Source organism: Silene latifolia, chromosome 9, assembly GCF_048544455.1.
Source record: "Silene latifolia isolate original U9 population chromosome 9, ASM4854445v1, whole genome shotgun sequence".
NCBI lineage: Eukaryota > Viridiplantae > Streptophyta > Magnoliopsida > Caryophyllales > Caryophyllaceae > Silene > Silene latifolia.
Genome location: NC_133534.1, coordinates 71,394,083 through 71,416,987, shown reverse-complemented (window position 1 = coordinate 71,416,987; position 22,905 = coordinate 71,394,083). Strand labels below are relative to the sequence as shown.

The 22,905-nt window shown below is 37.9% G+C and overlaps 1 long non-coding RNA gene across 1 annotated transcript; it reads right to left on the bottom strand.

Annotated features, from left to right (window-relative positions):
* Positions 1–11,479: 11,479 nt before the first annotated feature.
* Positions 11,480–12,942, bottom strand: LOC141598156 (uncharacterized). The gene is made up of 3 exons (XR_012523279.1): positions 12,860–12,942; positions 12,092–12,149; positions 11,480–11,928 (listed from the first exon to the last, which is right to left on the bottom strand). It is a non-coding gene; the product is annotated as an uncharacterized LOC141598156 (long non-coding RNA).
* Positions 12,943–22,905: the final 9,963 nt, after the last annotated feature.

Genomic DNA, 22,905 nt, shown 5'->3' with positions numbered 1-22,905 from the left:
TTACCATCTCGGTTTTCCGAGCCGGTAAATCGGAGATACAATCAAGAAACATTTATTATAATTAACAAGTTTAGTGATTACAAACCATAAACAAATGAATAAATGCTAACTATACAATTTACAAGTCGACTACCATCTATGTCATCTACGTTATGCTACTCGACTCCGAGTCTAAGGCGCGGCCCAAATCCCGATCACGTCAACAAGCAAAACTTGTACTCAACCTTCTCCCTATACGATCGGAAATATCATATGGATCGACACAGGCCACCCCGGAAATAGGTGACATTTACACAGACACAAAAACGTCAGTTTCAATAAATAAAGTGTGACACAACACGAGTGTGTGAATATGCAACATGAGTATGATATGAATGACATGCTATCAACAACCACCACCACGGTACCGGGACATTCCCAGACATACCGACAACCACACTGGTACCAGGACACGCCGAGACATACCAACAATCACAAACAGGTACCGGGATACGCCCAGACGTACCGGGTCTGAAAGCCAACCGGATCCCCTGCTAGACATCGTGCCTCAACCACACGCGTCCTTCCTAACTCAAGCCATTAATGTGCTTATCCCTCTTGGAGTGGGAAGCTCTAAGAGGCGAATCAAGTATAAGACGGTATACCAACCGTCTTCTGTCTCCTCAACAACAACACATCCTCCACATACACAATAATAACCAATACATGAAATACAACCCAACATATCATAATTATCCTCTTAATAATGCAATTAAACACTAAACATGTTATAATGCAAATGCCCTAATTATGTGAGACTAATTACAACATCAACATAAACAACACCACATTATTAAAACCAAGTAGGATTAACCTACCTTTTAGCATTCTTCACAAGCAACTCGAATCCCACACGATTCCGTCTCACAAGACCGTGTTAATCCTATACAAATCATGTAATACTATCATAAATACATCCTACACTATTATAAACTACAAAACCTCTTATTATTATCCACTAATTACCCATATTACATATACTAATTACTAATTAATTACCCAACACAAAACCCCCAAAGTTAGGGTTTAACTAATTAAAGAAGGGTAGATCTTAACTTACAAATGTCGAGGGAGGAAGGGAAAGGGTGAAAAATTCATGAAAGTAAGCTTTAAGACCATGTAATAGTGTTTAGGAGGGTTTTAGAGAGCAGGGAGAGTGTTTGGAGTGAGAAGGAAGAAGATAGAATGGATGGGGATAAGGGGATAAGATTTCCTTATCCCGTGTTCTGATTCAGCGCCACTCGATCGAGTGGTGAGTCCACTCGTTCGAGTGTCACTCACTTGATCTAGTGTCACTCACTTGATCGAGTGCCAAGTCCACTCGGTCAAGTGACCTTCACTCGGTCGAGTGCAACGCATTTGTCAAGAATGACCATTTTTCATAAAACAGTCATATCTCACTCGTTTCTTGGTCGTTTTGGGCGTGTGACCTACCGTTGGAATCTTAAGAGAACAAGCTAACACCTCCAATTAGAATCATAACAATACCATGTCTAGATCTCAAGTTATGATAGTTTTAAGACGACCCTTCTATAGTCGACATTATAACAACTCCACCAAGTCTAGTATAAGTTATACTCGGTCCATTTTATAGTTATACTTCACTCCCGAGTAGACTCATCAAACACGAGGGTCATGTCACGCATACCAAGGTTCCTTCACATGTCCTAAAATATCCGGGTATTCCAGTTAGCCTGTGATAAAGTCTGTAAACTTAAAATAGAGGGTGGTCTAGGTCTTAGAAATGATATAATCCGGAACAAGGCAGCAGTTGGCAAAATGGTTTGATGTATTTCAATAAAGCCTGACAATATATGAGACAAGTGGATAAATCATATATAGCTCAAACTCTTAAAGGCATAGTTTGGCAATCCTACTCCCCAACCAATGACTTTAGTTGGTATTGGAGGAAGATTTGTCAAAGTAAAGCTCTAGGTGATGCCTACCAACAACAAAAATGGATAGATTAAAAAGTTTATGAGTACACCATTGAAAAAATTCATGAAGATGAAATCCTCCATTGATGAAGATCAATCAAGCTTGAAGAACAAATGGATTGTAATAGAATGTAACACACTAGAAAGAGAAATTATTGTAGAGAGAGAAGGTAAATAAAGTTTCGAATTGTATTGATGAATGAATAATTACAACTGTACATGGTCTTACATACAAACAAGCAAAATTGACTTTGAATAATTCTATGTTCTAATTCTTACATCCCCCATCAAATTGGAGGGTGGAGAAGACACACCCAACTTGAGAAGAAGAAAATTGTGCTGAATCGCAGTGAGGGATTTGGTGAACATATCAGCAGGTTGAATTGTGGTAGGTATGTAGGAAAGTGTAATCAGTCCTGATCGAAGCTATTCTCTCACAAAATGGCAATCTAGATAAATATGTTTAGTGCGCTCATGGAAAACAAGATTTCTGGCTATGTGAATTGTTGTTTGGCTATCACACTTGATGAGCACAAGAGTGATGTTTGCCACCCCTAACTCAGCTATGAGCCTAGTCAACCAGGCAAGCTCAGCTGTAAGCCTACCCATAGACCTATACTCTACTTCAGCAGATGATAATGAAACGGTCTATTGTTTCTTTGATTTCTAGGAGATGAGGCTACCACCAAGTAACAGAATGTAACCACTAACCGATCTTCTGCTGTTAAGACAGGATGCCCAATCAACATCACAAAAATCTTGTAGGCATAGATAAATAGTGTTGCTCACAAGGATTCCCTTATTTGGTGCCTTAGAAACATAATTAAACACATATAAGGCAGGTGCCAAATGAATATCAGTGGGAGCTGATAAGAACTGGCTTAGTAATTGGTTGGCAAACCAGATGTCAGGTTTGGTGTGAGTAAGAAAATTCATCTTACCAACCAGTCTTCTATATATGGATGGATCAGAAAGTAAAACACCTGATTCTTTGGAAAGCTTGACTGAATTATCAAGAGGACTAGCTAGAAACAGAACCTTGGTCAACATAATTAAACTCTGTCAATAGTTCATGAACATATTTGTTTTGTGTGACTGGAAGTCCAGTATCAACTTTGAGAAATTCCAGACCAAGAAAGTAATGTAGATTTCCAAGATCTTTAATTATAAAGACATCATGTAGATAAGACATGAAGGAGTCCATTTCAGATGTATTATCTCCAGTCAAAGGGATATCATCAACATACACCCCTACATAAACCTTTGTGAGATTGACAGTTTTATGAAACAGTGAATAATCATTCAGTGACTGAACATACCCTCTGGTCCTCAATGTTGAACTAAGTTTAGCATACCATTGTCTTAAGGCTTGTTTGAGACCATAGAGTGACTTCTGGAGTTTGCAAACATAAGAGGAATCAGTAGTGGGCAAACCAAGAGGAGGTTTCATGTATACCTTCTCATGTAAGTCCCCATGGAGGAAAGCATTGTTCACATCCAATTGTCTCATTTCCCAACCTTTCTTCAAAGCAACATCAATAAGGCTTATGATAATTGTCATTTTGATAACTGGTGAAAAAGTCTCGGTGTAGTCTATCCCCTCTTTTTGAGTATAGCCCTTGACTACCAACCTAACCTTGTACCTTTCAATAGAGTCATCTGCCTTATGCTTGATTTTGAAAACCCATTTACAACTAATTGCCTTCTTTCCTGGTGGAAGGGCATCAATGTCCAAGTACTGTTGGACTCAAGTGCTGAAAATTCAGCTGTTATGGTAGCTTCCCACTCAGGATATGCAACAGCCCGTTCATAACTCACAGGCTCTAAAATAGGATGCAAATTACAAGTGTGTGAAGAAGAATCTGTTTGGGTTTGACAACATAAGGTTTGAATGTGGTTTTGAGAAACGGGAATGCAAATAGAAGTTAGTGTATATGCACAAGAGGTAGATGAAGTATTAGCCTTAGTCAGAGGACAATGGAAATGTTTTAGGTAAGGTGGTGGTTGTGAACTTCTAGTAAACTGTCTCAAAGGAAGAGTGGTATGTTAGGTAATAGAAATAGTAGAGGTGGTATTATGATTGTTTACGGGAGGATCATTAGGAGTGGTGGAATTAGGTGATGAAGGTGAAGAAGAAATGATTTGGTCAAAGTGAGAGTCTATGACAGGTGAAGGAAGAGTATGGTCATATGAATCCTTTATGTATAGGAAGATATTTTCATGGACTACTGCATCTCTTGGGATAATAATATTTTTGGTTGCCAGGTCAAGACTTTTGTATGCTTTCTTACCAAATGGATACCCTAAGAAAACTGAGGAAATGGCCCTTAGGGCAAACTTATCTCTTCCTGGCTTTGGTGTGGTGGCATAACAAAGACAACCAAAAGATCTCATATGTGATAGATTTGGTGTTTTCTGAAAAAGAAGTTCATTGGGCTTTTATTATTGAGAATCTTAGTGGGAAGTCTGTTAATAATGTATGTAGCAGTAAGAACACACTCACACCAATATTTCTTAGGTAAATTTGATTGGAATATTAGAGCTCTAACTGTTTCAAGGAGGTGTTTGTGCTTTCTTTCCAGAACACCATTCTGTTGTCGAGTATGTGTACATAAGGTTTGATGTATGAGTCAATTTTGTGAAATAAAAGCTTGGCCAAATTTGCTAGATCCTAATTTATGGGCATTATCTGATCTTATGGTTTGAACTGTGGCATTGAATTGAGTCTTGGCAAAACTTAGAACATTTTGTATAAGATTGAAAGCATTACTTTTACAATTTATAAGATGTGTCCAAGTGGTCCTTGTATAGTCATCTACAATGGTGATGAAATACTTATAACTATTGTAAGTTTGAATAGGATATGGTCCCCAAATATCAATGGGAATCAACTGAAAAGGTTTAGTAGTTTGAATGTGGCTGTCAAGAAATGAAAATCTACGTTGTATAGCTTTAGCACAAATAGAACAAGTATGAGTTTTATTTTCATTTATTTTAGACATCTTACAGAAAGGGAAATTTTGAGTTTATACAATGGAAGATGACCTAGTCAGGAATGCCATATTTCAGCAGAATTAGAAAAAATTACAGCACTTGAAGAAGAAAATAAAGTAGTAGTAGATGAGTTGCTCTTGAGGAAGTAAAGATTCCTATGTTGTTTACCAAGAATTAGAGGCATCTTGTAACGCCCCCTTCTTACCCGGCCAAGGTAATTGGGAGATATTACCATCTCGGTTTCCCGAGGCGGTAAATCGGAGATACAATTAAGAAATATTTATTATAATTAAATGAGTTTAGTGATTAGAAACCATAAACGTAAATAAATGATAAAGGAAAAATAACTCGTCTATGACTATATCATCCACCTAGTGGATAAGAACTAGCTGACTCCAAAGTCTGTAGTGGGGCCAGAATCCCGATCATATCAACAAGAAAAACCTGTACTCAACCTGCTCCCCATATGATCGAAAATATCATATGGATCGACATGGGCCACCCCGGAAACAGGTGACATTTACAGAGACACACAAACGTTAGTTTCAATAAATAAAGTGTGACACGACACGAGTGTGTAAATATGCAATATGACTATGATATGAATGACATGCTATCAAATAACCACCGCCACGGTACCGGGACACGCCCAGACATACCGACAACCACACTGGTACCGGGACACGCCCAGACATATCAACAACCACAAAAAGGTACCGGGACACGCCCAGACGTACCGAGTCAAGAAGCCAACCGGATCCTCTGCCAGACGTCGTGTCTCAACCACACGAGTCCCTCCGTAACTCAAGCCATTAATGTGTTCATCCCTCTTGGAGTGGGAAGCTCCAAGTGGCGACTAAACGTAAGACGGTCTACCAACCGCCTTACGTCTCCATAACAACAAGTAATCCACCAAGTCTTCCGACATACAAGACAATACAATAAATGCATGATACCGTATAACATGCCAGTTATCGACTCATTCAATGAAATTAACCAATATCATGTTATAATGCAATGACCATTAAAATACGGCTCACATGACCATTCAAATATATTAAAACTGAGTAGTATTAACCTACATTTTAGCATACTCCGTATGCAATCCGGCTAATAATAATCTTCCACAAAAACCGTCACCTAAATATAATAAGTAAATATATTGATTATTAACTAATCTAATTAAATTAAATATATACGACTTAATTAATTAAATAAAACTCGTCTTAAGCTATTTAAAACCCGACTCAATTACCCACACCCGAACTCCCTCCTAGAACCACCACCTTTGCTGCCACCGTGGACCACCACCACCAGCCATGGTGGTCCATGGCCAGCCCTAAACCAAAGCAACAACAACAAGGTGCGACGACAATAATACCGACACAAACACACACGACATAAACACCACCAACGACCGCCACCACCGTGGCATCCTCGACCACGGTGGACCCAGCTGTCACCCTTGGCACTAACCACGGCCACCATAACCCCAAAACATGACAACAACACTAACAACTAACAGCCAAACAACCAATCCCGTATGCCCTCTTTAACACCCATTTTAAACACCCAAAATGCCACCCATTACCACCACAACAACCCCCACTCAACCCTCGAAAAAACCCACCCAAGGTCAGCCCAAGATAGTCACAAAAGGTGGGTCAAAAATCCGTCTTAAGACGGTCGCATAAGAACGACTTAAAATCAATAAAAGGCTCGGTCAAACACGGTTTTTGGTGGTCAACAAGGTGGTCAATGACGGTCAGATGTGAGTCGGGGTCAAGTCGGGTCAATGGTATTAATTAAATAATATATAAACAAGTTTAAGACGGTATTACCTTACGATCTCGAGGCGGAGGGACAAAACTCTCTTCAAATCTCTTCTTTTTCTCTCTTCCTCTCTTATCTCATTTGTGTGGTGGATTTTGTGAGATTATGTTAGAATAAGATGGTGGATAAGGTGAGGTGGATCGTATTACATATTATAGTTATCGTTACAACTTATTATTAATATCATTATTTTATTATTCCGTCTCACACATGACTCGTGGAAATGCAATATAATAATATATATTTATAAAATATATTTACCCATTTACCGTTGACTAGCCTTTGACCAAGGTAATAAAATACGGGGTATTACAGTCTTCCCCTCTTAAAATGAACTTCGTCCCCGAAGTTTGCCCCACTATCTCCTTTCCTCAAGTCTCATCACTGACACTCATGCACTCTCTCTCGCCTCACATGCTTATCAACCGTATACGCTCTTTCTAATTATCATTCTCACATCAAAGCTCTTTATTCCACTCTTATTGCTTTCTCACATTTCGTACTTCGTCTAACCCCATATAAGCATCTTCACCAACCTGTCAGTCATGTAAACATGAACGCCACAGTCAGTGGGGAGTAACTCAAGGTTCTCCCAGCCACAAAACGTCAAAACGAATATAACAAAGAACATAAACAGATAATCATATTGAATAAGATATGAATGAATTGCATTATAACTAAGCATGAGATCATACATGTTTAAGGTAACAAGAATAAGAAAAAGGAATGAGATAGGCAAGTAAGCAAGGCATAAACAACATTAAATAATGGAGAAGGAATGTAAAGGGGGCAAACACAACCACTTAGGAATGAGCACGTATTTCAAGGAGATATGACCAATGTAACCATCCAAAATGCAAACATTTACCATTCTTAGACTCTAATGTCCCCGGGTAGGACTACGATAATGACACGATCCTAGTCTAAACCTGGCCAGACTCTCAGAATGAATAATTTCGATTTGACATACGGCAGAACAGCCCGTATCCAAGACTCGATAATAGAACAGAAATCGAGTACCCCAATCGCCATAACAGCACGAAAGTGGCGGAAAGACTAAGAAAAAACTCACTTGTCAGCACAACACAAGTGGCCAAAAACCGTACTTGCCAGGACATCACAAGTAGGCCAAACCCGTACTTGCCAGTACACCACAAGTAGGGCGTAAATGTATATCAAGCATATACGATAGTATTATGGCATTTCTACAAGAATACGACTCTTTACAAGTAATTATTTATAATAATTCTTTCATACTTGTAACATATTAATAAATATTTCATTTCATAATTTAACATGACGGATAAATAAAATATAACAAGTAGTAATGAATAATGTATGTTATGTAAAACTACGGGATAAAATGTAAACAAGCACATGTGACTCATTCATGAGCCCACTTCAAAATATAAGGTTGGCCCGACAATTAAAACATGACGAGCCCAACAATTAAAACATGTCAAGCCCAACTAACAAGACATGTTAAACCCAACAATTAAATCATATGAAACCCAACAAATAAATCACATGAAGTCCAACAAATAAATCATGTGAAGCCCAACACTAAAATCATATGAAGCCCAATGAGTGGAATATACTTAGCCCAACAAGTAAACAAGGCAAGTAACCATCAAAACAAGGAAGAGGGGGGGGGGGGGGACAAGGGATATGAACCCACCCTTAATCGTGACCAAACACAACCACCAGGCCGTGACTGCACCACCAGCTCACGGCCAGCCACCACCCATGGCCAGCTACACCGTGACCAACACCACCGAAGATGGCTGAATACACTACAACAATAACTTATCCAAAACGACCAAAACAAGTAAACCGTGAGACGGAATTATGAATATCCTTATTGATCAAACAACTCTCTCTCTTTCTCAAAATTATACACTTATCTACTTACACGGCTCAAATCCACATCAAATGAACAAACTCACATAAATCCCAGTAAAACATATATTTCACATTCATAACTCTCAAAATGCAACAATAGTCATCACACATTATTAGAACTTGCCTCTTTACTCTCATAAGCTCGTCGACTCACTTTCGTTTCACATTCTCTCAATCATAACCATGTGCGTTTACACACCTTTACTCATCAAAACTATACAATCTACAAGGTAAATCAAGCAAAATAGCACATTATTAACAAGGATCATAACACCACAAAACAAGGAAACCATACTTTAAGTACAAAATTTAAAAGTTAATCATGTTTACCAGGATGCAAATTTTAAGGCAAGATTTTCGATTTAAAATAACACATGACATTATTAACAAAATTGAAATCTTATTAATCAACTAAATCAAGAAAACTCGGAAACAAAATTTTCAAAATGTGAGACCATGCTTAACATCATTAAATAACATTTGAATCTTTATTACAACATTAGACAAGAATGAAGTATGAAAATCAAGATTAGGTCCTTTTTTTTATACAACTAACATACATATCAAAATTTGAGAGGCTATTTGTAAGGCAAAACTCCTAGATTCATGCAACACAAGAAACAATTAGATAGTGTTATGAGTGCAAAAATCATAATCATTCATTTTAAGATGAAATTTCAAAAGATTTTGGACAGTATTTTAAGATTAAATTCCGATTCAAAATAATACATGTCGTTATTGACAAAGGAAAGTCAAAACTTAAGCATGACAAGATTTTTGGGCCTCATTAATCAAGTAAACTAAACTTTAAGCACTAGAATAAATCGAAACTCAAACATGAACATCCAAGCTTCAAAACTTTTGTGACAAAATTTTCAAAAAAAAAATTATATGTATGATAAGAGTTAGCAATAACAACCAAGCTTTAGTGTTTGTTAAACAATTAACCATGCAACATACACAAAATAAAATCATTGACTCAATACACACATTTTCGAGTTCATAAAAAAAATTGAGCAAAATTCAACATAAAGATTTTATACTTGACATCGTAAATGTTATAAAAAGGCGATTAACATTATGAATCAAACCAAACACACCATTAATTGACAAAATTTGAAAGAATTAGTTTAGGTTTAAATAAAATCCAAATCAGAAAAGAAATAAGAGAAAAGAAGACATCACTTATATGATTAAATTAGCCAAGTTAAGGAATAAATGAAGTAGAAAACTCGAATCGGAACAATAAACATCAACAAGGGAATATATAAATTGTATTAAATGACGAAAGAATAAAGAGGTAAAATAAAATAAGGTTTTTTTTTTTTTTGGGTGTTGACCAGGAGTATCCCCTACCGACAGCTGGGGCAATCTCCTTCGGGGTACTGAAGGCAATTTAATGGGTTGACCCCTCCCAAGTTTGGCTTTTTCATTCGCAAGAGTCAGGAATCGAACCCCTGGCCACTTGTTTAAGAGATGAGAACCCTTACCACTCACACCAGCCAACTTTGGTTTGTTATAAGGTAGTAACACAATTTTTGCGAAATTTACAGCCCAGAAATTAGCACTCGGTCGAGTGACTCTCTTCCAAAATTTTCAAGTTTCTGGAAACAAGTGCACTTGGTCGAGTGCTGGGGTTCACTCGGTCGAGTGACTGGTACTCGGTCGAGTACTAGCCCGCACTCGGTTGGGTGCCTCTCTATGTTTTGCAATTTCCGACTAAGGAGTACTTTTCCTATATTAGCAACTATTCTACTATCACAAATCACACTCTACTATAGCATTAGTGAAATCCAACATAGATGCGGTAATAATATTCCAAAGGACGGGGCTAGTGCCCCTCTCACACCAACATGTAATAACCACTTCCAAAACATTGTTACACACATTACGCTTTTTCATCCAATTTTTTTTTTTGGTTCACATATTAACATGTACAAAGTGAATAACTACATCATGCAAGAATCCTATCAATTGGCTACAATACACATGCAATTTAAGGCTTTAAACTCATCGTATTCAAACACGTAACGCTCATACAAATAAATGCACATCACATGAAACAATCCTCTACTCATATCACATATACCTTATTCAAGTGAACATTTTAATTCCATCATTTCAACTAACACATATTATCATATGCCAATGAAAGGTTATATCAGGCAAGAAGAAATCAATAAACTCGCATCAACACATACGAAACCGCGTCATGCGATGACTTGCCAACTTAACATTGCACATAAGAAACAACACAACCTTGCATTTCACGTTTCCCGACTCATAACCACCCTAGTGACCAACCGAAATAATAGGATCTGGTTTTAAAATGAGGGATTCTTCTCACCCAAAACCGACCTCCTATTGTACTCATGTCGGGTTCATTTTTTAGACACTCTTATGTTCATTTTGGTTCATTGGTTCAGGTTCCAAAATCGTCGCTCTGATACCACTTTGTAATGCCCTCTACTTACCAGGCCAAGGTAATTGAGAGATGTTACCATTTCGGTTTCCCGGGACGGTAAATCGGAGATACAATCAAGAAACATTTATTATAATTAAATGAGTTTGGTGATTACAAACCATAAACGTAAATAAATGATAAATGAAATACAACTCGTCTATGACTGTATCATCCACCTAGTGGCTAAGAACTCGGCTCCAAAGTCCGTAGCGCGGCCCGAATCGCGATCACATCAACAAGCAAACCTGTACTCACCTGCTCCCCATATGATCGAAAATATCATATGGATCGACACAGGACACCCCGGAAATAGGTGACAATTACACAGACACAGAAATGTCAGTTTCAATAAATAAAGTGTGACACGACACGAGTGTGTGAATATGCAACATGACTATGATATAAATGACATGCTATCAAACAACCACCACCAAGGTACCGGGACACGCCCAGACATAGCGAGAACCACACTGGTACCGAGACACGCCCAGACATACCAACAACCACAAACAGGTACCGGGACACGCCCATACTTACCGACAACCACAAACAGATACCGGGACACGCCAAGACGTAAAGGGTCCGGAAGCCAACCGGATCCCCTGCCAGACGTCGTGTCTCAACCACAAGAGTCCCTCCGTAACTCAAGCCATTAATGTGCACATCCCTCTTGGAGTGGGAAGCTCCAAGAGGCGACTCAAGCGTAAGACGGTCTCCCAACGCCTTAGGTCTCCATAACAACAAGTAATCCACCAAGTCCTGCGACATACAAGACAGTACAATAAATGCAAGATGTCGTATAACATGCAAGTTATCGACTCATTCAATGCAATTAACCAATATCATGTTATAATGCAATGACCATTTAAATACGACTCACATGACCAATCAAATATATTAAAACTGAGTAGAATTAACCTACCTTTTAGCATACTCAGTAAGCAATCCCGCTAATAATAATCTTCCACAAAAACCTTCACCTAAATATAATAATTAAATATATTTAATTACTAACTATTCTAATTAAATTAAATATATACGACTTAATTAATTAAATAAAACTCGTCTTAAGCTATTTAAAACCCGACTCAATTACCCACACCCGAACTCCCTCCTAGAACCACCACCTTCACTGCCACCATGGACCACCACCACCGGCCATGGTGGTCCACGGCAAGCCCTAAACCAAAGCAAGAACAACAAGGTGCGACGATAACAATACCGACACAAACACCACCAAAGACCGCCACCACCATGGCATCCCCTGACCACGGTAGACCCAACCATCACCCTTGACACCACCCACGGCCACCAAAACCTCAAAACACAACAACAACACTAACAACTAACAACCAAACAACCAATCCCGTATGCCCTCTCTAACACCCATTTTAAACACCCAAAACACCACCCATTCCACCACCCATTACCACCACTACAACCCCCACTCAACCCTCGACAAAACCCACCCAAGGTCAACCCAAGATAGTCAAAAAAGGTGGGTCAAAAATCCGTCTTAAGACAGCCGCACAACAACAACCAAAAACCAATAAAAGGCTCGGTCAAACACGATTTTTGGTGGCCAACGGTGGTCAAGGGGGTGGTCAATGACGGTCAGAGGTGAGTCGGGGTCAAGGCAGGTCAACGGTATTAATTAAATAATATATAAACAAGTTTAAGACGGTATTACCTTACGATCTCGAGGCGGAGGGACAAAACTCGCTTCAAATCTCTTCTTTTTCTCTCTTCCTCTCTTATTCATTTGCGCAGTGGATTTTGTGAGATTATGTTAGGATAAGATGGTGGATAAGGTGAGGGGTATATAAAAGGTGAGGTGGATCCTATTACGTATTATAATTATCGTTACAACTGATTATTAATATGATTATTATTTTATTTTTCCGTCTCACACATGACTCGTAGAAATGCAATATAATATTATATATTTATTAAATATATTTACCCATTTACCGTTGACTAGCCTTTGACCAATGATAACTCGATATTTTACGTATTTTTTACTCACATTTTATCCCTTATTCGATCGCATTAATAACTCGAGTTAACTTTATTCACCCATTTTAGAATTAAATAATACCTTAACCGATTAGTTTTAAATACTTAATACTCCGTGTAAGTTGTCGGGATTTTGGTACTGCTCACGTCGTTTCATTTTGTAGGTACCTAGACCGAGTAATGAAAGCGAGTCAAGACGGATCAAAGGACAAAAGAAATTAAGACGTGGCCCATAATGCTATGTACTTGGGCTACCATCTATGAGAGGCCAACTATCTTAGTCCATTTTGACTTTGGTTTAATATTTTGGACGGAATGGAGTAAACAATAGTGGGGTATGGACTTCAATTTTCTTATTGGGCCAGAAATCTTACGGAAAAGAGAGCAACAAAGTGGAGAGCCTTTGAATTAATTATAGGTTAGAGCCTAGAGGGCTCCACAATTTAGAAAGGGTCCTGCTATACGTCGTCGACAAATTACTAAATATCGTCGACAATTAACGTAAATTTCCAAGTTTGCCCTCCATATCATAACTCCATATCCGTCTCACCAAAATGCAATTTCCGTCTCAAAACAGAAATGCAATTTCCGTCTCACTAAAACACAAGTCACCGTCTCACTAAAATATTTCAAACAAAAAAAAAGTCGGGTTTTGTAATTAACAACATGAATGGGAACGATTTTAACAACGATTCCAACAATGAAGCTAGTAACGAGGTTAGTTTACGATTTAGTTTTGTTAAAAATTTATGTTTTATTATCGTTTGAATCCCGAATTAGGATAGATGCCATGAATGTAGACGGATTTATGATAGAATTTGTGACGGATTTATATGAAAAAGCAATTGAAAAAAAAAAAAAAAAAAAAAAATACGTGGATCGGGCCGGGACGAAGAAATTTTTTTCGTCGGCCCAGTCTTGGACGAAAAATTCCTTCGTCCATAATGGGCCTTGGACGAAGGAATTTTTCGTCAAGACACGGGCCGAGACGAAAAATTCCTTCGTCAAGGCCCATTATGGACGAAAATTCTTCGTCCGGCCCAAATTGCGTATTTTTTTTTTTTTTTCTTTTTTTTTTTGTTTCCGACTCGTTTTGTATAAAATAATTAATTTCCGTCTTTGTATTAAAATTTTTTATTTTTTATAGTTTCCGACAATTCAAATAATTAATTTCCGTTATTTCCGACTCGTTGTGTATAAAATAATTAAATACCGTTTTTGTATTATAAAACAATTGAATTAATTAATTACCTTCTTTATATGAAATTTTTATCTTTAACATTTCCGACTCGTTTTGTAAAAAATAACTTATTACCGTGTTTGTATTAATTTTATATTATTTTTTATTTACTTCGACTCGTTCCGTAGCAAATAATTAATTAATAACTAAGTTATTGAAATGCGTGCGCAGGTGATTAACGATGGAGACGGTGTTGATTACTCAGATCATTTTACGACAACCAGATTTTTTGCATCTAGTATTGAAGCGTTTAATTGGGCATATGAGATCGGGCTCCGACTCGGGTTTGGTATAAAAAAAGCAAGCAACAAGAAAGTTGGTCGTAACACGAATTTGAGACAACGTTATTTTGTTTGTCGGATGGGTGGAAAAGGTCCCGTAAATAAGGATGCCGATTCTTTAATGAGGGGTAACACCGCTACCACGTGGTGCAATTGCAAATTTTCAATGAAAGTTGTTGAATTAGAAGAGAATAAGTGGCAGCTTGTGATGAGATCCGGGTTTCATAATCATGCTTTAACGTTGTATTGTGACGGCGACAGATACTTTGCAAAGTTTGATGACGAGGAGTTGGCTTATATCGATGCCCAAGTTAGAGCTCACGTTAGGCCGGCAATTATTAGTGCGGGTTTGCATCAGCGGAATCCGGAAAAGTCAAGACCTAATCGGCGACAAATCTACAACCGTTCTCAGAAAGTAAGGGCCGAGGAAAGAGAAGGGAGAAACCCGACACAACAGATGTTAGCACTTGCGGTTCAGCATAAGTACGTTCATTATTGGGTCATGCGATCATGAGACCGATGAGCTAACCCACGTGTTCATGGCTCATCCAGAAGCCGTTAAGATGTTTCGATCATACTATTATGTGGTACAGATCGATTCCACGTACAAGACAAATGAATACCGTCTTCCGCTTGTTGAGATGGTTGGAGTCACACCCGTCGGGAAGAGCTTTGTCATCGCGTATGCTCTTGTGACGCATGAGTCCGAGGAGAAATATCTGTGGGTACTACGGAAACTGAAGGCCCTGCTCAATGATGCCGTTCAACCTAATGCTATTGTTACTGATTGCGAGGGTGGTTTGTTGAACGCGATTCCCATTGTTTTTCCAGATTCGTCTCACTTGCTATGTCTTTGGCATATATATTCTAACGTGGAGACGAAAGCACTTGATATCACGAAACAGGATAATTGGGCTAAGCACGTAACTTTTACCTTGTTTACTGCGGTTGTCGAGGCGGAGACCGAAGAAAAGTTTAATGTTGCGTGGGGCAAATTGGCAAGGGAATGGGCGGGAGTTGCGGCTTATATTGAGAGGCAATGGTTCCCGCACTTGGAAAAATGGGCCAAGTATAGAACGAACAAGATAACTCATTTTGGGAATACTTCTACATCCCGGGTTGAGTCGGCTCATGCGAATTTGAAGAGATGGCTGAATAGCGCGAAACTGGCAGTTGATAGCATCGGATTGATTTCATTCTTTGATGGAAACGCAACATGTTGAGATCCGACACTCGTTGGAGTTATCTAGATCGAGGCGGTTGACGGGGATTCAGCGATTATTTTCCAGACTTTCTTTAAAAATATCAAAGAATGCCATCTGTGAATTGCGTGAAGAATTCGAAAGAGGTGCCAAGATGACGGAAGATGCCTTGACGATCGATTGCGGTTGTGTAAAGGCTACTACACTTGGTTTGTTATGTGCTTGTTCACTTCATCGCATTGCTAGAAACGGATCTCGGGTCCCTGTTGATGTGTTACATGCATTTTGGAGGAAGTTGGAGTACGATGGTTCGGAGGCAATGCCGACTTGTGACGATGATCGATTGGAGGAGTTGTTCGATGAAATTCGGAATGCAGATCCGAGTATGAGATCATCCATGTTCGATGCCCTTTACTCTCAGATACATCCGGAACAGGAGGATGTAAACGAGCCTCGGGTGAACGAGAACCCTAGAGGATGTCCGAGTAGGGGAACTCGTAGAGATCCGTCCGCCGTTGAGCATGCACGGGTTCGTGTTCGAGTAGGTACTCCGTCTTCCCAACGTACTCCGTCTAGTACCCCCCGTTCTACTCCGACGGTTCCTGTTACTCCGTCGTCTACTCCCCGTTCTACTCCGTCGGTTCGTTTTACTCCGTATAGAACCCCCCGGTCCACTCAAACGGGCCCCGGTACACCGTCTACCACTGCTACCACGACTACGGGGAGTTTCGGCACAACGTATTGCGCACCTCTTGAGGTCGACTACACCATTGGTGATTTGAGGTATTTTCCTTATCGTGACTTCCTGCCTTCATTTTTTCACGAGTATGTAGAACCATGGTTTAATCCTTACGGAGACGGTCATTGTGGTTTTCGAGTTATCTCACATCTTTGTTCGGGGTGACCAATCTCATTTCACGATGGCTAGAACATATTTACTTAGGGAAATTCGTAGTCCCGATTACCGTGATCATATCTATGGCCCAGGGAGATTTGATGCGGAGGTAGCTAGAATTACATTTATGGATCGATCCGTGTGGCTCGGGTCATTGGATGAACGGTTTCGATCTATATGGTTATGCTACGATGTACAATTGGGTGATATCTTTGTATTTCGCATTTGACGATCGAGAAAGTCAGCGACATTGGAATGGTAGTTTTACTTATTTGCCTTTACGAGCCCCCCCCCCCCCCACGCCCGAGTACGTACCCCATATGGTGTCTTATGGGTATTACATGCGGGAAACAACTATTTGCGGCTCCGGGTACGCCCCTTGTCACCTATGCCTCCATTAGCCCCTTGTTGGGTACATGATGCAAGCGTAGCTCATTATAATGGCCTGTATCGACATCAGTTTCGTGTATGGCGCGATTTCGCGATTTCATCTTAGCTTTTATTTGTCCGATTTTTGTATCTTTTATATTATATATCCGAATATTGTACCTTATATTTTATTTTATTTATCCGATTATTGTAGTTTATTATCTTCTGCATCCGATTAAATGACTTAAAACGTAATTTAATTAAAACAATCCTTAAAACACAATTTGACATATTTTAATTAAAACATTCCTTAAAACGCGTTTTGACATAATTAAAACATAAACCAATAAAAACATAATTAAAACATACCATACCCTAAATACCAAACCCTAAATAGCTCTCGCCGTTTCACAAACTGCATCTACCAATATACCCCCACTCTTGTAAATAGGGACCTTCTTCTTAGAGTTTAACGGCAACCTCAACTGCTCTGATGAAATCCCAAAAAAGCCACAAACATACATAAGGGGATCCGCCAACGTCCCGTCATTATTCTCCACCTTACAACAGTTACCATCAACCCGAACGCCTAAGATCTGCGCAACATCGTGAAGGAGTATGGACATCTCCCCAAAAGGCATGTGAAAACTGTTGGTGTCGGGTTGCCATCTCTCAACAAAAGCAGAAATAAGGGGCATGTTATAATTCTCGGCCATGGAATCTAATAGGTGAGAAAGACCGATCACCGTCATAAATAGTCTTAACGGCCGGAGGAGTTGCCAACAACTCAACAACCTCGTCTTACCAAACCGGTGGTAACCCGTCAAAACTGGTCGACCGACCTCATTAGGAGTCGACCATAAGGTGTTGGCAATGTGGCCCCCAAAGCTAGGAATCACGTGGGGAAAGTCAGGACCACCAGGAACACGATGATCGATCAACCAAGAGACATCCTTACCCGACTTCTTCTTCGGAGCCACCACACTACTAGAACTACCATCCGACCTCCGCTGGAAACGCCCCTCCTCATTCCGTCTACGTGGCACCCTACGCACTCGCTCAATACCCACCTCCTCCTCACCTATCACATCACCAGACCGAACCAGCTCCTCCTCCACCCGCTCATCAGTCCACGAATCGGTACTACCATCTCCAACCTCAGACTCAAACTGGAGCCCCTTTCGAGCTCGAACGTGACGGTCATTTCCTCCACCGGCCATCTATTCCAAAAAATAAAACAAAGAATTTATAAATATAAGTTTAAGTAAATTAAAAATTTAAAAAAAAAACAAAATAACCCGGAACGGGGTTTATTAATAATAATTAATTAATATTTTACGTAAACTAAACGAGACGCAACAAAAATATATTTACAACAACTTGATTACTTAAATTAATAAAACAAAAGGGGTTTATTAGTAATAATTAATTAATATTTTACGACAAAACGAGACGGAAATAATATATATTTACAACGCCTTCGGCACGGACGAGAATTATTATTAATAATTTATTACTTTATAACGATAACAAAACAAGACGGAAAATTTTTTTTTTTTCAAAAAAAAAAAAAAAGTCTCGAGAAATTCTAAAACAAAAAAGAAAAAAAAAAAAAAAAAAAAACGTGAACACTGGGCCTGACGAAGGATTTCTTCGTCCCAGACCAGGCCCAGACGAAGGATTCCTTCGTCCACAGCCCAATTTAGACGAGAGAATCCTTCGTCTGGGCTTGGTCTTGGACGAAGAACCCCCTCGTCCAGGCCCAGATTCAGGTATTTTTTTTTTTTTTTTTTTTTCGATTAATTCATACGATAATTGCGTTTGATTCTCCCTAAACACGACTAAATCCGATTGAAATCATAGCACCTATCCTAATTCCGTCACTAATTTGGCATCTATCCTAATTCCGTCACAAATTTACAACCTTAACAAAATACTACCAAAAAATTTTTAATAGTAATCACATACCTTGTTGAATGCTTGAATTCGGGTTGAATGCTTGAATTCGGGACGGAAATTATGCGGTCGATACGTTTTTTTGTTGAAATTTGAGTCGGGTTTTTTTTTCAAAATTTCTAATTTTAAAGGTTGTTATTGAATAAAAAGGAAAATATAAGGGGGAGTGTGAGGGAGGGGCAAATTTGGAAGTTCATTAAGATTGTCGACGATATTTAGTAATTTGTCGACGACCTTTAGCAGCCAGGTTTAGAAAGAGGCAGAGAAAGGCAAAGAGCTGGAATTTGTGTTGTTTTAGCTCGGCAGGAGACGAACAAACAGGAGAAAGACGTTGGAATAGGTAGAGAAGTTTAGGGTGTTCAATTTTGTTCCTCCATAAAACTCAAACACTCTATTCTTTTTCTTTTCTTTTTTTAATTTGGATTTAAGTATTGTATGAAGATCTATCATTACATTGCTCTTTAATTCAAATTAGTTTTAAACCCGTGAAATTCACGGTCTGTTTTAAAATTTGTTGATATTTACACCATTTTTTTTTATCTTCTCATTTGCTTTTTAAAGGCTAAAATTTTTGAACTTTAATCGTAAATTTGTTGTAAATAAAATATTTACTTATTATCAATATATCTTTCGCTAAATATTTTTTCGACAAAAAAAAAACAAATAAAAGTCGGAAAATATGGTCAAAGTTCTATCTTGGATACCATAACATAATAAAACAAATGAGATGATAAAAAAATGGGAGTCATACGAAATATTAAAGATGATGCAAGAATTGTATTAAAATATTCAAGAATTGTATTAAAATATTAATATTTATATATTATGACTCAGACTGGGATGACGGATTTTGTGCCCGGGCGGGTTGTCGCTGATGCTGCTCAGCGTAAGTGTGCTAAGTATGGGGATTTATGCGCGGCAGCTGGTTATGGTTTCCTTCCCTTCTCTTTCTCTTCGCTTGGAGAGCTGGGTTCGGATGTTGTTGCCTTGCTCAAGCGGATCCAGAAATTCTCGGTATCTCAGGATGCGGGAGCTCGGGTGGCCGCTTATATTTTTCTAGGCTTAGCTTTGCTGTTGCTAAGAGGATGGGGGCCCGGATTGTCTCTCGTCTCCCCACCAATTTCATGTAAACTTTTATTTTTCTATCTATGAAAGCTGCGCGCATCCTTTTTTAATAATAATAATAATAATAATAATAATAATAATAATAATAATAATAATAATAATAATAATAATAATAATAATAATAATAAAACATTAGTTTTTTTACTTTTCTCAACCTGAGAGTCCGGGACCCGTTTAACCCAAACTTTAAATGACCCGTTAATTTAGGGTCGAAACCCACCCCGAACGGATCGACCTGTTTAATTAAAGATGATTCAAGAATTTTATTATAAAATTAATATTTATATGTTATGTTTGAAATAATAATAAAACATTAGATTTTTAATTTTTAATTACATAAATAATTAAAAAATCAATATTATAAATTTTTCTAACCTTTAATAATAAAATAATAATTAAAATAACTTAAATTCTATAGTTGTCAATATAATTAATACTTTTAGAACTATTTAATATGATTAAGATATTAATATTAAATATGTTTTAATTTTAAAAAAAAAAATATTTTATCGATTTAAATATAGTGTAAAAAAGCATTGGACACTATTGTATTCCCTTATTCTGACCACAATCTGACCCGTAACCCATATGACCCGGCCTGTATGACCTGGCTTACGACCCCACTCGTCGGACCGGTTTGACAGGTCTACCAACATCCGTACGACATGTGAACTCAACCTAATATAAAGAGATTAGTGAAAATATCTATTAGATGCATCTAAAATTAATTTAAAGTGATCATAATACCCGTGATTTGCCTGATAAATCATAATTTCAATAAAATAAAAGGGATTTCTTTGACAATATTAATTAGGGTTTTTCTTCCCCAAATAAGAAAAGTTACTTTAAAAAAAATATTTTATTACATGTATTTATTCCCAAAAAAAAAAGTATTTTATTTTACATCGGCTTTCTTGTATACTGGTTTCAAGGAGATCTCACTTAGAAATAAAATGGTTGTTGTTTTTTGTTAGAATAACATTTTTTCTCTAAATAAAATCTAAATTTATTAAAAGTTTGATATCATATAATGCAATTATTATACAAAATCAATGACTTAAATTAGGAAATAATTTTAGCTCATTTTTTTTTGTTTAAGATGCTCTTAATTACCCATAAAATGTCATATCATATTTGGTGAAATTATATGATGCCATGTCAACATGGAAGTTAGAGGATTAATATATATATATATATATATATATATATATATATATATATATATATATATATATATATATATATATATATATATATATATATATAGAAATTGAATCATGTGAGGCACCCTCCTTAGGGTGAGGCGGCTGAACCATTTACTCACCATTGGATCTAATTATTACAAATGCACCAGATGTTGACACGTGTCCCCATATATACTCCCAACTAACGCACTAACTCACCATTTACTCATTTCACTTCCTCAACATTTACTCATCTCTTTCCTGTATAATTTCTCTCTCTTCCTGTTCCGCCATTATCACATTACAAGCTCATCTATTCCGCCATTATCACCATTACCCCGTCTTCGCCATTCACTCTGTGTTCGCCATTCGCCATTCACTGAAACCCGTCTTCCGCCATTGAAGTCGATTTCTTCTTTTCTTCGTATGTTTCTTTTTGCCATTGAAGTCGATTACTCAGTTTTCTCTTATTTTTATATTCTCCTTCGTCTTTGTTTAATTTTTATGCATTTCGTTTCTGCTCGATTATGTTCGCAATTTGATTTAAACTTTCTCTTATTTTTGTATTATGTTCGCAGGTTTTGATCGCTTTGTGAGCATAATCGAAGACAGTAGGAACGCATAAAATCGATTGCAGTCGATTTCTCCGCTTTTTCGTATGTTCCTTTATATTTCAAACTTGTGAAACCAGTAGCTTATTTTGTGAATCTAGGAGGTAAATTTGTGAAACCAGTAGCTTATTGTTATATTATCTTCAAACTTCGACTTAATGTTTGTAATCTGTTTGTTAAGATTTCGTTTACCTGCTTTTGTGAAACTGATCGGTCCGTTTCGTGTTCACAATTAAAGGTGTGGTCGTTGGGTCACGTCCGAATCAAAACACAATTTATAGCTTCACAAACAACTCTACAATTAGTAAAGAGGCAAGTAAAGGTCGGATCCCAAGGGACGGGTATTGAAATGAGATTTCTATTGAAACTAGTGGTGTCTTAGGGGTGTCACAATTTGGGTTGATGTAGAAGATCACTAACTAAAATAGCAATGAAAATAAACAAGCAAGATGAATTAAAAGGGTTGTAAACAATTGATAAAAAGCACTAGGGTGTCATGGGATCATAGGGGAATCATGGGAATTGATCATACAAACATGTTCTCAAATTATAAGCAAGCAATTATTGTTGTGATGGACTGAGTTGGGTTATATCTTACAATCCTAGGAAAGTTTGGGTCCCGGAGCCGAATCGATTAGATTGTACAACACCTACAAGTCGACTTAATCTTCCCTACTCAACAACATGCATGGTCTAATGAGACTCGAGTTGGTTTATGTCTTACAAGTCTCATTGAAAAGAAAGGTGATGGGTAAAAAATGGAAGGATTCATAGGCTCGCATTTCATCAAACATAACATGTGCATGAGTTGAGATCAAAACAAGCAAGCAAATAAAACATGAAAGCATATTAATTTA